A 16104-nucleotide genomic window follows, 5' to 3' on the forward strand; every position below is an offset into this window, starting at 1 on the left:
TGTTCACAGACAGGCAGAGTTCATCCTACCAATCTATATTCTTTACGCAGATAGTGCACTGTAATTACATCGCAAAGTTTAAGTACGGCCCTCCAACAATGCAAATGGAAGAGTGGGGGAGCTCTCGCTCAATCTCTTTGTGTTTTTCTCCAAACATGCTTTCTGCCTTCCTCTGTAATTACCACCCACACTGTGAACTATATTAGCAGGTGCAAGTTGTGGAACGGCGGCCCTGATACAAAAGCACTTTTGCCGAAAAAGCGTCAGACCTACAGTCTCAGGACAAGGAGGATGACAATATCAAACAGATCTTGTATGAGTGAGCAGAAAGACATAAAACTATTGAAAATCACTTATGTAAATTGTGCATGTGGTATCACTGCAAAATCATATTGTCTGTCAACGCAAATATGAGGCAAAGCATGAAAAACAGCAGCTTTGAAGGAATGTTCTGGGTTCAGTACAAGTAAAGCTTAATCGACAAAACATATGGAATAATGCAGATTGCCACAAAAAACCAAAAAAAAAAACTAAATTTCATTGTTTGCACAGTGAGGAACTTACAAAAGAAGTACATGGGGCCAATCGGTAAACATTAAAATACTGTTTCAATATTATAGCTACAAGATGTAAACGATATGGATGTTATCATGATATTAGCGTGATAAAATTGGTGAAGGATTTTCTTTAATTGCACATTGTTTCAAATTTCACAAATCATTACAAAAAATTACACAGAGATCATTTGTAGTTATAACAGTTCAACACCACAGTCACCTTGAGCACACTTTAACTGCATTCATAAATTACCATGTTGATAATACACCACAGGCCTAAGCAAAAAGTCATCATCAGCTATAAAATCCAATTATGCAATGCATTGTAACATCTTCGCCTCAAGCAATCAAGCACTCTTTTGCATGAGAGGCATCATCATCACAATTTAAGTTGAATAAAAATGATTTAATTATGATCAGTTTTCCCTGTGATCATAACTGAACCACCTCCATGTTCCCACATTTATCGTCACGGTTGTTAGACGACGCAAGATTCGATCAACAGGACTGATGTCTTGCTACTAGAAAAAAGTGTTCTGATTAATATACATAACATACAATATTTTATTGATTTACTTTTTTATATGAAAACAAACAAACAAAACAAATTAGAAACGGTATAATATGTACATGAACTTGTGAAGGAAGAAAGAAAAATAATAAGTATCTATAGTCTGGATATATTTTAATAACAATCTATGCTGTTGTATTGAAAGAAAAAAAAACAATTCGTATGTATTTATAAGATATAAAAGTCACAATAATGCTTTACAGTGGCTTCAAACATGGCACATACAAGATACAATCTGTTTTATAATTCCATAGATCCAACAGGATGAGTGTTTTTGTCTAACATCTGGTTATCTATTATCCCGCCAGGGATGTCTAGATCTGTAAGAGACCAAAAGGCTTTCGGCTCATATCAAGATCATCAGTTGTCCATGTCTCTCTCTCTGCAGTGACTGAGAACAGCCTGTATAGGGGTGAAGATACTTGTTATTGAGGAGCAGATACAATCTGTCCAGCACCTGTATGCCTGGGTGATTCTGCTCTACTGTGCTGCACATACATAATGACTTTTGGGAGCCGACACACACCAGCTGGACCTACAGTAGCAAAACAAACTCACAGGGACTTGTTTAAATCTTAGATTTATAATTATCTCCAGATATGTTTCTCCAACATAAATAGAGGCTTTGGAGGCTCTTTAAATGTACAAAAATGGCATTGTTGTTATGATGCAGACAAAAAAGGCTTTTCAGAAGAGCCCGTAATTATATATGTTTGAGATGACCAGTATAAGGTAACACTTTAGAATAGGGAACACATATTCACTACTAAACGTTTTCCCTTAATAAACTCCTACTTTTATGCTTATTAGTTATTGAGCTTAGGTATTGGGTTGGGTTAAGGGATCTAGAATATGACCATGCAGAATAAGGCATTGATATGTGCTTTATAAGCACTAATAAACAGCCAATATTCTAATAATAGGCACAATAATAAGCAACTAATTAATAGTGAGACTTGGACCTTGACACATAGTGTTACCAAATATAGTTTAAATAATACCAAAATCACATTTGAAAACTGTCAAATTGAGAGACTTTATTGCACAGTTAGGCTGATTTTAGAGCTGTTCATTTTGGGGTGGAGCATCCCTTTAAGTGTCCCTAATACCTGTGTACGTACATAGTAACTAGATGTGTACGTAGTATGTAACAACAGTGTAAGTACACATTGGTACATAGTATCTACAGCTCTAATGTTTGTATAACTACCCATATGTAACAACCCACTGAATGGTATGTGTAAGTACAAATGTGTAACAGGACATTGGTAACAACACTTTTTGGTAATGAAATTACAAATGCGTAACAGGACTTAGGACTTAGACAAATACTTAGTGAAGTGAAAAACAGTGTTGTTACCAATGTCATTTTACACATTTGTACTTACACATACCATGTTGATAGCTGCTACATGTGTGTAGTTACAGAAATATTGCATCTGTAGATATTATGTACCAATGTACTTACACTGTGGTTACATACTACCTATGCATCTAATTACTATGTAAGTACACAGATATTAGAGACACAATATAAAGTGGGACCAAATTATGTATCTGAATATATATGAATAAATAATAACAAATTATCTACTGATGATAAAAATTAAGGGGGGGGTATGTTCTTATAAAGTGACCAGAGCTTTGAGAAAAATGTATAATACAATATATGATATAAATGTATTATTATTATTATTATTAATCATCATGATCATCACTACATATGTTCTGTTCCAAAACTTATCTTTAATGATCTCTGAGAAATCATAAGTATTTTATAAAGTGGTCACATAATATTTTTAAAATTATGTGATTTGTACAAAAAATATGTATGATGATAAGAAAAAAATAAGAATGATGGTTCACCCCTAAACTTACACAGGGGGGAAAAATAATAATAATAATACTGAAATAATTTATTTAAAACTTATTTGTACAGTGTAATGGTAATTGAAGCATAAGCAGATTGTAAGAAAATATACAGATGAGATTGTACAAACTCATATGACTTTGCCACCAATTCAGCAAACTGTAAATTTGTTAGTAAATGCTATGAAATTGTTTTGATTTCTCCAATCACAAAAAAACAAAACAAACAAACAAAAACCTTTATCAACACTCAAATGATAACAATGGCCACATGACACAAAATAAATAATGTCTAACAACAAAAAAATGATCCAAGGAAACCAAAGGAAGGTGTAGTTGTTGCTGCTGAAAGATCTAAATAGCTAAATCTGCATATTTAATTTTCTGAAGTTCCTCATTTAAGTCAAAGCAAGACAGGAAGACAGCAAAACAGCACTAGAAAAAGCGACGAGGAAAAACAGAATGGCCATAATGCCACTAACCAGGAAGACGCATTTTCCCACATTTTCAGTAAACAATTCAATTGTGTACCTCCACGGTTCATGCATCAAGATGCCACCTCTAATGGAGGCACTCTTTTCTTCTTTTAATAAAATCTCCCCCCGATACTGTTTAGAGGTGACACGAAAATGCAATTAGCTTTAATGGAAGAGTAGTAAATTCAATAAGACAGGCAAATGAAAGTGATGTTAAAGTCACATGCATTAGAGCGCGAGAGACCCTCACTTAAGGGATACCGCAAACAAATTAACAGCAAACTCAGAAATAAAAATGAGTTTCAACTTTAGAAGTTTCGCTAAGTTTTTTATTTAATAACAAAATACCAAAACAAAATGCCTTTTGCATTGAAATTACATAACAGCAACAGTACACATGGCCAGCCAACAGAAAATACTCTAACATCTGTTCCTATCCCTTGCTACGAGATGCATTGATTTTCAGTCCTGCAGAAAACATTCAAAGTTGCATTTTTAGTCTTTACTAAACGGGCTGAGCATACCTGAAAACCTCTCCTCCTCTAAATGCATTTTCATACATCTGGGACATACGTTTTATTCATGCATTGTTACATTCATTTAGATTAACGTTTGAGGTTTTATAGCACAGTGCATGAATGAATAACTAGCAGCAGCTCTTTCATGAGCCGCTCATGCCTCCTGTGTTTCAGATCTGACTTCTCCTCAGAGCCCCTGATCGTTTCGTGCACATAAATAATTTCAGCATTCGGCTATATAGAGAACAGAGCTTCACAGCACTAGATAGTCCAGAGTTCATCTGGCAGCAGAAGATCATGGGGCTGGTGGAAAATTAAGTAGCACCACACAAAGCTCCCTCACACACTTATACAAATATAAAGTCTGGATATTTATTTTTGGAATAATTTTATTTAGAAAAATACTGATAGAGCCCTTGGGGCATCGGTGGATGCATAGCAGTTTTTCCTGTTCTTGGTACAAATGATAGTTAGTAAATAAGCAATATTAATGTTAGCTAACATTGATGTTACAACTATCCATCAGGGACAATTTAATGTAAGATATACACTACCATTCAAAATGTTTTTGAAATAAATATATTTGCTCAGCAAAATGTGTTTCATCAAAAACAGAGAAAAAAAAAAGTTTGGTAACACTTTATTTTAAGGTGTCCATAATACAGAGTAATTACCTAGTTAAGTACTTAATAGTAGCCGTTGTACTTACATGACATAAAATGTACTTATCATGTAACTAAGTTATAGAACAGCCTGTACTTACAGTTTGTAATTATGTAGACGTAACTGGCAGCTACTGTTATACATATATAACAGACCGAGTCTGTTACACAGCTACTTATGTAACCAAAAGATTGTTAAATATGTGTTGCAGACTTTATATAACATTTAACGTAAAAACTTAATATTAATATGTAATTCAAAGAAATAGTTTAATTTAGCTTAAAGGGAATCATTCATGATTTTATAGGGAATTTGAACAGAATCACTGTTACGGTGATTCACTGAATGAGCCGTATAACAAACTCTGCACTGATATTAAAATCCAAAATATAGTGAAAACACTATTAAATAGCACAGTAACAATTGTGTCTCATTGTGGTAGCAGCTGGCACGTAGGTCAGAGCACGCTCAAAGAGCAGCGTCAAAACGCGGTGGCAAAAAAGAAGAAGAGGAGAAGGGGACTAAGAGAGAGTTTGATGGTGTCCTCGGCTTTCAGACCGTCCCATCTGGACGTCTTGACCAATTAGATACTGTCCTTGATTGGGGTGTTGCTCTGTTCCTCCACCCAATCAATAAATCAACATGTTATCTTTTCAGTCAGAGGTTCGAACGTTACAGGTTCTTGCAAAGTACTTTTGAACATGATTTCTACAACAAGACTATGGTGCATTTGACAAAGAATTGATTGGAAGAAACATTTAAAGCATGATTTTTCAAACTCATACATATCAAACACATCTGAATCCTTCAGCTATTCAATAGTGATTAAAAAATAACATACATAATATTTGATTAAAACATGATAGTCTAAAATGTCGGTTACAAACATAATATGGGGTTTTGCATAGAAATTTCCTTTTAGGATGATTTTATGTGCATATGAAAAATAAAGTATTTGTGTAGTTCTATGGAGAACGAAGGCATGTTCTTTAGACAAAGGAATTTCTGTTTGGTCTGTCTTCTATGTGGGGGAGAGCTCAGTCTAAGGAAGCTCGTGACTTCCAGCGTGGAACCCATGTGATAGCCATCTCTGACAATCAGTCTTGATTACTTGCCCCAAATTTGACAGTCTCCTTCCTGAATTGGAATTATCAATAAGTGTTCTTTTGTCTCAAGGTTGTAAGCTGTTCTGTGAAAGAGGCTTGCTGGTTAGTTTGCTTGCTTCAGACTAATTGGAGCTAGGAATCTGATTTACGACGTTGTCCTGTTTTCTTGGGGCCTCTCTGTGGAATTTCAGCTTCTCGTGTTTCGATGTTCTGATCAAATTTTTACTTTGTCTGATTCGGTCTCTGATATCCTACAAACGCAATTATAAATGTAAGTACACAGACATAAGCTACTTAAAATAAAGTGTGTCAAGATTGTACTTAACTGTACTTCATGTGTATCTATACTGTACACCTTATCCAGCTGCACCTTAGTTTGATTTAATCTACCAGTACACAGCTTAAATACATGTAATACCTTTCTAATTACATTAAAATTACAGAATTTCACAAACGCATAAGCTACTTAAAATAAAGTGTATCAAGATTGTACTAAAGTGTACTAGTAGCTGTGTAACCGACTCGTCCTGTTACATATGTGTAACAGCAGCTGCCTATCTAGTCTGTCTATCCACCTATCTATCTGTCTATATGTCTGTCTGTCATTCAATATTATGCCATTACATTGTAATTAATCTATTATCATTGTATAATTTAATTGCGTTTGGTCTTGTATTGTACTGTATTGCCTATTGCTGCATTGCATACTGTGTCTACGCTTGCTTGGCCATTTGTTGTGATAAACAGGAAAGTGTGTTCAATCACTAGCAGAAGACAATGTAAAGAAATAGTCTTTGAGAGAAGCAGTCTATCAGCGGAAGTTCAAATCAGCTCATAAGTGTATTTACTTGTCTCATTAGTGTTTAGTGCAGTTGCCGTTGCTAGGAAACGCTTGTTTTGTTTACTGTGTTGAGACTTGCTGAAATCGCGTTTGGTCTCTTACTGTATCGCATATCTTGTCAGTGTCTGTGCTTGCTTGGCCATTTGTTGTGATAAACCGGAAAGTGTGTTCAGCTGAATTCAAATAGTGATTTGTTAGACAGGTATAAAAAAGGATATTATACCGCGGCAGCCGTGGTGTGAAGTCCTCCTTGTGTGAATACCGAAGAGTCTAAAGACCATCGACTCTACCACGCGACTCCACCGGGCAGGGACAGCGGCAAGGGATATAAGTATTGCTTTTTATTTATCCTCTTTCCTACTACTTGTTTCACTTCTGTTTTAGTTTTTATAACCAATTCTTACTATGTGTTTTCAGATCAATACTATCACTACCACTCGCAAACCACGCATCACACACTGTAGATAGCACAATCCTAAGAAACCAGAACCCACAAACCAGAGGACAATGTTACACCTGCAGCACTCTCCAATAATTTCTCCTATTCCCACACCGCCCGTTTGACTGGAAGAGGTGAAAGTACTGGTCTGCTCATCTCTAATAATTGGAAATTTACTCCTTTACCATCTCTGAGTATCAAGAGCTCCTTTGAATCATAATCGGTTACTATTACCTACCCTTTAAAAATCCATTTTGTAGTTGTTTGTCGTCCTCCAGGACCACTAGGTAACTTTGTGGAAGAATTAGATTTATTGCTCTCAACCTTTCCTGAGGATGGTACTCCCTTAGTTTTACTTGGAGACTTCAACATCCACTTAGATAAACCTCAGGCTGCTGACTTCCACACTCTACTTGCCTCTTTTTGTCTCTCTTAATCAGGCAACCAACTGGACCTTATTTACACAAGACAATGCGCCACTGATTATGTACTGGTTACTCCACTGCACAGAACCACCACTGGCTCTGCACCACTTTACCTAAATTCATTACTTCAGACTTATGTGCCCTCTAGAAGCGTGTGTTCTGCAAGTGAACGACGCATTATTGTGCCATCCCAAAGAGGCACAAAATCACTTTCACAGACTTTTTCACTAACTGTTCCCATCTGGTGGAATGACCTGCCCAGCTCAATCCGAGCAGCTGGATCCTTACCCATCTTCAAGAAATGGCTAAAAACTCATCTCTTCCATCTTTAGTTGACCCTCTAACACTAGCACTCTCTAATCTAATTTCATTTGATCTATCTGTCTTCGTTTTATAAAAAAAAAAAAAAAAAAAAACATTTGACATTCTATCAATTGCATATGTATTCTCTATCTGCTAGCTTTTCTTGTAAAACTAACATTTGCTTTATTTTTTCCATTCCATCTACTTGTTTCTAATAAAAAAACAAATAAAAAAAACACTAGGTTTCTTTTTTCTATATTCTTTATACTCGTTTTCTTTAAAAAAAAAAAACCTTTGTATGTGTATTGCGTTAGGCTAACCAAGACTTGTAATAGCACTTGCATGTTGTTGCTCTTTTGTTGGTTTTGATTGCTTCTAATGTCCTCATTTGTAAGTCACTTGGGATAAAAGCATCTGCTAAATGACTAAATAATAATAACAATAATTACAATGTAATTACACAACCACTCTATAATTATATTTATACACACATACAGACTTTCTTCATCATCATCATCATCATCATCATCCATATAATCTATAGAAATCCATTGAAATCATACATACATACATACATAAATGCCAATTCCTAAGAGTTAGAGTATTTTAGCTGATGGTGAGCATGAGAAAACCGAGAGAAGAGAAAAAAAAAACAGAGACTAACAGTTCACTGGCCATGGATCCTACGATCAGAGACAAACACAAAGTCCACACATACAAATCAGGACTCCATTAGATGCCACTCACTGGCTCTTTCAGAGGTATTTGGCCTGTAATTGAGACAAATGGTTCAGCTGCTCTAAGTCATGTCCATCAGAGGCCTCAAGTAAAGCAGACAGTACATCACTTCGGGAAAAATAGTTCTAGACAAATGAACACTAGAAAAGCATATAGGGATCCATTTGAAAGCAGAACACAGTGAATAATTTTGTTTATTTTCATCTTTACTGCATTTTGCCACAAGATTTTTAATTAATTTATTTATTTAGACTAGTTTTCAGAGGACGCCTTTTTAAAAAGTGAAGCAGCTTTTGAAGCTGGTTTTAAATAATTACTCTGCTGCCTACTAATGTAACTAATTCATTATTAATGGGCTGTTTTCTATATTGGGATAATATCAGTTTGACATGCAATTCACACCAGTCCATCCAAACACCATTAAGCAGATTTACAGATATGAAATATGAACCTGGAGATATGAAAGAGATGAAAAAAAGTGTAAAGGTTAACATTAAACGTATGTTCCTTCATCATTAATCTCAAAGAGAACATTCATGTTTTGTAGACTTCCTTTTCTCCAACATCTTGATATCCTTATTCTCAAATTCTCCCTGTTTATAATCAATATTTAATTACCCCACAATTTTGTTTGATCGGTCCCCGCTGGAGATTATTACGTACATTCAGCCAACATGGCAGTTTGCCACTGGTGAGACAAAACAAACAACCATGCAAATATCATGAACGATCGCTCAAACAGAAAAAACACAAATCCTTAATGTCATTAATCACTTCAAAGTCATCAATCAGTTTCGGTATCCCTCAATTTTGGTGAGCCAGCTTTGTTGAATGCACTTGTCATACCAGTATTTTACCAGTTCTTTCCCTGGAAATTGAACCTATGACCTTCCTTTTATTTCTTTTGTAGAAGAATATACCTTATGCAATGTCTTCTAGGATCAATAAATTACACATTCGTATAATTCCAAGAACTAGCCTGCTTGTTGAAGAGTCAATGGAAAATGAATCCTGCAGGATCATCAATCAAGCAACCAAGACTGTGTTTGATGTATGGCTTTGTAATGTTTTGTCAGAATTAGATAATTTCGTACTAAAATTGATCTTTTAAGGTAATTTTTTTTCAAGTAAATATCTGCGACATGCCGAATCCAACAATAAATTCCATTTTCGCACTCTTTTTTTCTCAGGTAACATTAGCTGCATTAGCTCCCCTTAAAGTTAAACCATGATATTACTGGTATTTAATATTATTCTTAAATAGTATGTACTATTATTCTTAAATAGTGTTACTTAAATGTAATGTTGTCTTAGCTATACAGTATGTAAAGTTAGACTTAATCTCTCATGGTGTATACTTTTCCTCTATTTTAGTGAATGCTTGTGTTGCTTTAAACAGGACACAAGAGGTTTATCCAGTTTAACAGTAAATTAAACATGCCATGTAAAGTCTTCTTTATATGTTACTGTATTAGAGATTGATGAATAATAGGTTGCAGTAGAGGCCTGGCAGAGCATCACCAGGGATGAAACCCAACGTCTGGTGATGTCTATGCGTTCCAGACTTCAGGCTGTAATTGACTGCAAAGGATTTGCAAAAATGCAAAAATGTTAGAATTGTGTCGATGTCCCAATATTTATGGACCTGACTGTATAATATATAATAAATTACAAGTATTGTTATTTATAATTATATAGTTATGGTTTCATGAGAATATGATCTAGGTCCACATGTTCTTTGTTAGAGAAATGTGTGATGGAGGGCAATGATGGAGAGCATATGATGTCTGAATGGTGTGCAATTAAAGTTATGGGGTTTTATTATCTTATTAGCTGCTTATGAAGGCTATGAGTCAAGGCTGTGCATAGAGAATGCTGCAGAGAAATGGTAGCAGTAGGTAGACATTACACTGTCATCAAAGAAGCCATTAAACATCCGTGTGCCAATAATCTCAGGAGGCCAGAGAAACGCTTTCATCTCTTTATGTGATACACAATTAGATTAGGAGAAGCGCTGTACCGAAATGAGAAAGAGAACATCTGAGTGTTGTTGATGCTTCACAAAATCTTATGGAAATGCAACAAATAGTATGTCAGGGACCCTCAAAATAAAACAAAATAAAATCTCTTGTTTGGGATTTTATCTTGTTTTAATTTTTTTTTTTTTTTAACTGTAACGTATTAAAATTGCACCTGCTATTTTAAATACTGAAGGTGTGCTCGACTACACAGCACATCTGGTTACAGTTTAAACACTCCCAGCAATCATTTGATCATCATTTAATAATGCTGCAAAATTACTGTAATTATGAAACAGCAATGCAGAGATTCTGCTCCGAGCTCTTCACGTCTACAGAAATTTTGTTTATATGTCGCTCATAATGGCAAAGAGGATCTATGAGCAGCTTTATTGTTATTGACAATGACAACAAAATACTTAGTTCATAATTTTTTTCTAATTTTTAACATGGCTGCAGGAATTCCTTAACGTTTTAAAACTGAACTACTGACATGCCAGTAGATATATTGCAGTTGTTCCTGCAAATGAGTTTCCCCCGAGACATTAATTGTTCTTAACTAGCCGATATAAGAACATGTTTTAAGATAAGTGGACGTGTTGTTCTGTGAAACCATCTGTCTGTTCATATAGTAATTTTTCTACATTAATTATGACCTGTCAACATGTCATGTGCTGATCGGTTGGGCAGACTGGCTGTCAAACCAGTCGCTATTGGCAGGGATGGGCAGTATTTCAAATATATGTATTTAAAATACGTATTTGAAATAAAAAATACTATTTTGTATTTTAATACCTTTGATAAAAAAATACATACATACAAAATACATAAAATACTTTTTGCCAATCAACCTCTTTTATTACACTGCTGGTTTCCTGTATCAACTAGTTCGAACCTCAAACATGCCACTTCCATGCTTTTCCTGGGAAAATCTTATAAAAGTCAAAATCGTAGATATTTAAGATATTAAATTTTTAATAAAATGTAGCATCCCATTTGTTGACAACTATATCATCATTCACAGTGCTATCTTTACAGTTAGCTTGTTGATGATTCTGGATTTTCAGTTAAATAAATTCTGTTTTGCTGTGTATAAACCTTACAAAATGCTTGAAATGGTTATTGCACTACTATGTGCATGACTTTAACATTAAAACAAAGTAATCTTGCATTTGTGGGAAAAAAAGCATACCTGTCCATGCAGGTAAAAAAAAAAAAAAAGACTCTAGCAAGGGGAGCATAACTTTAACACTAGTCAGTCTTGTTAGTTTTTTTTAAATCAGATTTTGTTTTTATTAGCTAGCTATTCAAACGTGTTCATTAAACTTTAATCATTACTGCTTGCTATGGCGATATGACAATATAAATGTCGGCAATGATCTAAAGTGTAAATCGATTTAACTTTTTCTATATCGTTTATATATTGTTGTGGTATGCAAATATATCTGTGGAGCTTTTAGTGGGCAGGAGCTATTGACATGTCAGAGCGATAAAGGAATGCAATGGATAAATGAGTAATAAGCAGTTTTCTCTGTGTGTGTACCCCAAGACAAAGATAACTATAATGCTAATAAAAAAAAAATGTATAAAAAAAAAATAAGAATAATTGTTCTAAGGGCATACTCGCACTAGGCACAGCTGCTTTGTGCTAAAGCCCAAGCACAATTGTCTTTTCGCTAACAGACAGATGTCACAGGATTATTACAGACGTAGCTGAGGATAATGGTGGAATTTGCAGCTTTACAACTACAATACCTGTTCATCAATAAGATAAGAACCAGACCCATTGTAAATCTAAATGTACTCGAATTAAATTAAGATGCTTACAGAAAGGGGGATAAAGTCTTGTACAAACAGGCCAAATACACACTAGAAAAGGAGATCAGAGTGGCAAAGAGGAATTATTCTGACAAGATAAGGAACAAATAATCTTCCAGTGATCCTGCTTCAGTGTGGAAAGGTATGAAGGATATCACCAGTTACAAGTCACCATCCCCCAGCGCTCTGGAGAATCAACAACTGGCAGACGATTTGAATGACTTTTACTGTAGGTTTGAAAAACAACCCACACCCGCCCTGAACACCTCTCCACACAACCATTAACACCTCCAGCAACCCCCCTCTCCCCCACACCTACAATTCAAATCAGTGAAGAAGACGTGTGCCAGGTCTTCAGAAAGAACAAAAGAAGGAAAGCACCGGGCCCAGACGGAGTGTCAAGTAAAGTCAAGTCAAGTTGAGCTTTATTGTCATTCCACTACAAGTGGGGACGTACAGTGGAACGAAATGTCGTACCTCGCAGGGCCACGGTGCTACATAAATACAGACATACAACAATGAAGTAAAAATACAAAAAACAAACAAAAAAAAACACTATAAACCTATACACAACTAACCTACTGACATATTTTAACTATAAGTATACTATATATAAATATTTACCTTAACTAAAAAAATAAAAGATAAAAACTATACGAATGCTTCACATAAAAAATGTACATGTGTAAAGAGAAACATTTTGAGTCAGCTGGTTGGGGAACAGTGCAGGATGATTTGTAGTGTATGAGCATGTAAACATACATATATTGCTGAGACTTTTGTGGGATCGTGTACACGCAGCAGTGTGTGTAAAGTGTCTAGTGCACATAGAGGACAGTGTGTTACTACAGGTGGTTTGTACAGGCCCACTCACCTGTGTGTAGCACACTTCGAATTGCACAAAAAAGTTCCATACAGTTTTTTCTTTGGTGTGGTAAGGTTTGGAGTGGGGGGTGGTCCATGTTACAGGAGGTAGGGGTTTGCATGGGGTTTCAGAGGGGGGTGGGGTGGTTTGAGTTCAGGGCTCTCACAGCCTGGGGGAAAAAGCTGTTGAGCAGGCAGGCTGGAGTGGGCTCTGATGCTCCGGTAGCGTCTTTCTGATGGTAGGAGCTGGAAGAGACTGTGGGAGGGATGGGTGGAGTCCTTCACGATGCTGTTGGTTTTGCTGGAGCATTGTGTAAAGAAAATGTCCAGGATGGAGGGAAGAGGGGCACCGATGATCTTTGCAGCTGTGTTCACTGTCCGCTGGAGGGTCTTGCGGTCAGCAGCACTGCAGTTCCCGTACCAGACAGTGATGCAGCTGGTCAGCACACTCTCAATGGTGCCCCTGTAGAATGTGGTGAGGATGGGTGGAGGGAGGCTTGCTCTTTTCAGCCGGCGGAGAAAGTGTAGGCGCTGTTGTGTCTTTTTGGAGAGTGACATGGTGTTGGTGGTCCAGGTGAGATCCTCTGTGATGTGCACCCCCAGGAACTTAGTGCTGCTGACTCTCTCCACAGTCGAGCTATCGATGGACAGTGGGGGGTGGTCAACGGAGTTTCTCCTGAAGTCCATCACAACCTCCTTTGTCTTCCCCACATTGAGGGACAGATTGTTTGTGCCACACCATTCAGCCAGCTGTGAAACTTCCTCTCTGTAGTGCGTTTCATCGTTGTTGCTGATGAGACCTATCACTGTTGTGTCATCAGCAAACTTGATGATGTGGTTGGAGCTGAACTTGACAGTGCAGTCATGGGTCAGCAGTGTGAAGAGCAGCGGGCCTTGTGGGGCACCTGTGCTCAGTGTGGTAGTGCTAGAGGTGTTGTGGCCGACACGGACTGACTGAGGTCTTCCGGTTAGAAAGTCCAGAATCCAGTTACAAAGGGAATTGTTAAGGCCCAGCAGGTTTAGTTTATTTATGAGCTGTTGTGGGATTATTGTGTTGAATGCCGAGCTGAAGTCAATGAACAGCATTCTAACATAGGAGTCTTTATTTTCTAGGTGGGTAAGAGCCAGGTGGAGGGTGGAGGAAATTGCATCGTCCGTAGAGCGGTTTGGACGGTATGCAAACTGGAGTGGGTCGAGTGTGTTGGGGAGGATGGTTTTGATGTTGTGCATGAATAACCTCTCAAAGCACTTCACCATGATTGGAGTCAGTGCTATGGGACGGTAGTCATTTAGACAGGACACAGGTGATTTCTTTGGTACCGGTATGATTGTTGTGGATTTGAGACGTGGGGACGACTGCCTGGCTCAGCGAGGTGTTGAAGATATATCTAAGCACATCTGTCAGCTGTGCAGCACAGTCTCTCAGAACACGGACCCGCAGTCTTGCGTGGGTTAATCCTAGATAGGTTCTTCCTTACGTCGGCTGGAGACAGACAGAGCGCCCGGTCATTGGGAGATGTGGGCAGTTTTTGTGCAGGTGTGTCATTCTGCATGTCAAACCGTGAATAAAAGTGGTTGAGTGCATCGGGGAGGGATGTGTCATCATCACAGGCCTGTGGCAGGGGCTTATAGTCAGTGATGGCCTGAATGGCTTGCCACAGGCTCCGTGTGTTTCTGCTGTCTGTGAAGGGATTTTTTGAGCATATGACTGTTTTGCATTTTTAATGCCGATATTGATATGATTAATTGATATTAATAAAATCGTACAACTTATACCTTATTAACGATCGTCCCGCGAATCGTTAAAAATATCCTCACAATCCTGTTACTTCCGTGGCCACGATAATACTGTTTTGAGGCGGTCACAGACTCGTTGAACTCGGAGACTAGGTGGGTTTTCTTCTCATTGTGGTAGCAGCTGGCACGTGGGCCAGAGCACGCTCAAAGAGCAGCGTCAAAATGCGGTGACAAAAGAGAAGACGATGAGAGAGAAAAGCGCTAAGAGGACCAAGGTATTTCCCCTAAGAGATACAGAATACAGCATCAACCTTAATTTTAATGTAAGAGCTGGTGCGGCCATTTCACTTGATGTGTGAGGCTTCCAGTTGTTTTTATTTGTACAAAACAACTTGTTGTGATGATGCTTGATATTGCAAACTGGTATTTCTTATATTATTTTAATGTATTATTGTAATTATAGACAAGCTTGTAGTGCAAATAGTTGGTTTACTGCTTATGTATATTGCAGCCAATGAATTGCAAATTTTGTATTTTATATTATATAAGTGAAGTGACATACAGCCAAGTATGGTGACCCATACTCAGAACTCATGCTCTGCATTTAACCCATCCAACGTGCACACACACAGCAGTGAACACACACCCGGAGCAGTGGGCAGCCATTTATGCTGCGGCGCCCGGGGAGCAGTTGGGGGTTCGGTGCCTTGCTCAAGGGCACCTCAGTCGTGGTATTGAGGGTGGAGAGAGCACTGTACATTCACTGTTCAGTCATTCACTACCCCCACCTACAATCCCTGCCGGACCTGGGACTCGAACCCGCAACCTTTGGATTATGAGTCTGACTCTCTAACCATTAGGCCACGACTTCCCACGACGATAATAAGGTAGATACAACTGACATGCAGTAAAGTACGATGCTACAAAATTAATGTGAATAGTTTAAATAATTTGGTCACACGTCAGTGTAAATGTGGAAATGGTGTAATTTAATAAAGAAAATTTTGCACACCAATTATTTCAATGCTACCATATATATTTAATTCCACCAATTACACTGTTCGTTTAACAAATCAATCAATCAATCAATCAATCAATCAATCAATCAATCAATATTTTTGATTATATAATTCCCATGATTTTACATAACTTAATCAGATC

Source organism: Barbus barbus (assembly GCF_936440315.1).
Source record: "Barbus barbus genome assembly, chromosome: 8".
NCBI classification, from domain to species: Eukaryota; Metazoa; Chordata; class Actinopteri; order Cypriniformes; family Cyprinidae; genus Barbus; species Barbus barbus.